We start from the raw sequence: 2,911 nt of genomic DNA, 5'->3' as shown, positions 1-2,911 counted from the left end.
CCCAGCCCACGGTCTTTCTCCCTTTTCTGAGAACTGTTAGCCTCTCCCTCAAACAAATCCACAAGCATAGTTCCCTGGTGCCATGTTCACACCATGTGACACTGTCTCCCAGGCAAGGCTGAAGGGACCAAGATTATTGACACGTGACTCAAACTGGAACACACGTGTGCTCTTCCGGGAGTATTTTACCCGAGACTCATAAAATGAAAACGTGGGTACTTAGTCATGCTCGATAGCTCACAACTAGGGGAAAGGCCCATGTCTGCACCACTGCTATAGCCTGATCGTTCAATTTTCCTTAGATTCTACTATGATAGAAACCACAATACGCACACACATACACAGCTTGAATACTGAACTGTATTTCATTTGGGTTTCTATTTCTTGCAAAGAAGATACATTATTAATATTCACAACATGGCTTGAGAATTGGGTATATTTCAGAAAGAAAAGATAAGATGATACTAATTGAGAGACTGAAGTAAACAAGGAACAAGGATATTTTCAACAACATATTATACTGCTGTAGATATAATTTTTTCCAGAAGCCTGAGAGCATGTCAGTATTGTGTTTCATATATAACTCTAAAAAAGGAGTGTATAGGACAGAACACTGTAATATTCCTCTGAATTATACTTTTATATCAATAAGAGCTTCTACACACTTACACCAATGGACAGATGATCCAGACAGAAAATTAATCAGGAAACACAAGCTTTAAATGATACATTAAACAAGTTGGAATTAATTGTTATTCATAGGACATTCCATCAGAAAACAGTAGATTACACTTTCTTCTCAAGTCCACACACATATTGTCACCTTATCTTTGATAAAGGAGTCAAGAATATACAATGGAGAAAAGACAGTCTCTTCAATAAGTGGTGCTGGGAAACCTGGACAGGTACATGTAAAAGTATGAGGTTAGAACACTCCCTAACACCATACACAAAAATAAGCTCAAAATGGATTAAAGACCTAAATGTAAGACCAGACACTATAAACTCTTAGAGGAAAACATAGGAAGAACACTCTTTGACATAAATCACAGCAAGATCTTTTTGGCCGAACCTCCTAGAGTAATGGAAATAAAAACAAAAATAAACAAATGGGACCTAATGAAACTTAAAAGCTTTTGCACAGCAAAGGAAACTATAAACAAGCCGAAAAGACAACCCTCAGAATGGGAGAAAATATTTGCAAACGAATCAACGGACAAAGGATTAATCTCCAAAATATATAAACAGCTCATGCAGCTCAATATCAAAAAAACAAACAACCCCATCAAAAAGTGGGCAGATGACCTAGACATTTCTCCAAAGAAGACATACAGATGGACAAGAGGCACATGAAAAGCTGCTCAACATCACTAATTGTTAGAGAAATGCAAATCAAAACTACAATGAGGTATCACCTCACACCGGTTAGAATGGGCATCAGCAAAAAATCTACAAACAACAAATGTTGGAGAGTGGGTGGAGAAAAGGGAATCTTCTTCCGCTGTTGATGGGAATGTAAACTGATACAGCCACTATGGAGAACAGTATGGAGAGTTCCTTAAAAAACTCAAAATAGAACTACCATATGACCCAGCAAACCCACTACTGGTCATTTACCCAGAGAAAACCATAATTCAAAAAGACACATACACCCCAATGTTCACTGCCTCACTATTTACAATAGCCAGGTCATGGAAGCAACCTAAATGTCCAGCGACAGATGAACGGATAAAGATGTGGTACATATATACAATGGAATATTACTCAGGCATAAAATGGAATGAAATTGGGTCATTTGTAGAGACATGGATGGACCTAGAGACTGTCATACAGAGTGAAGTAAGTCAGAAAGAGAAAAACAAATATCGTATGTTAATGCATATATGTGGAATCTAAAATAATGGTACAGATGAACTGGTTTGCAAGGCAGAAATAGAGACACAGATGTAGAGAACAAACATATGGACACCAAGGGGGGAAAGCCGTGGGGGGGTGGTGGTGGGATGAGTTGGGAGATTGGGATTGACATGTATACATTTATATGTATAAAACAGATAACCAATAAGAACCTGCTGTATAAAAAATAAAATTAGATTCAAAAATTAAAGAAAATAAATAAAATTAAAAAAATAAAACAGAAAAACAAGTTCTTCCCTTCCCATAGATGTATTTATATGAATGAATTATGTCCATGTTTATATCTAAAAACACAAAAAAGAGGAATAAAACCTACCTTGAACAAACATGTGGACACCAAGGGGGGAAAGGGGGGGGAGGGGTGGTGGTGGTGGGATGAATTGGGAGATTGGGATTGACATATATACACTAATATGTATAAAACAGATAACTAATAAAACCTGCTATATAAAAAATAAACTTAAAAAAATTTGAATAATCTTAGGAAAAAAGCTTCTACCAAAATTCTACCCTTTCTACATAAAAAGATACGAAATGTAGAAGGCATATGTAATTTTGTTTATCAATTGAAAACTAAATTAACTGATATAAAACAAATTCCATTTACTCAATTTGCTCATTATGTCTTTTGAGAATGATAAAATTAGGTACAGAAGCCCAGAGAATTATACAAGCACATATGTACACATCTACAAGAAATCCTAATTACTAATAATCTGTTCTAATTCAGTGTTCATAATCTAACCATAAGAGAAAGCAATACAGATACGTTTGAAGATTGTTTTGCTCCCTTATCACTAGGCCTATTCTCCTGTTCTGCTCTTCATAGGTGGCTACGAGATATGAGTTTTTTGTTCATCAATTCAGCCCAACTGTTCTATTTTCACACGCATTTCTATATCCATAAACAGTGTGTGTCCACGTGTGTCTATGAGATCTTTACAAATTTACTTAATAGCTAGGTACCCTTTACTGAGCTAACCAGTTATCCACA

Source organism: Lipotes vexillifer, unplaced genomic scaffold (assembly GCF_000442215.2).
Source record: "Lipotes vexillifer unplaced genomic scaffold, Lipotes_vexillifer_v1.1 scaffold1858, whole genome shotgun sequence".
NCBI lineage: Eukaryota > Metazoa > Chordata > Mammalia > Artiodactyla > Lipotidae > Lipotes > Lipotes vexillifer.
This window is presented reverse-complemented; position numbering follows the sequence as displayed.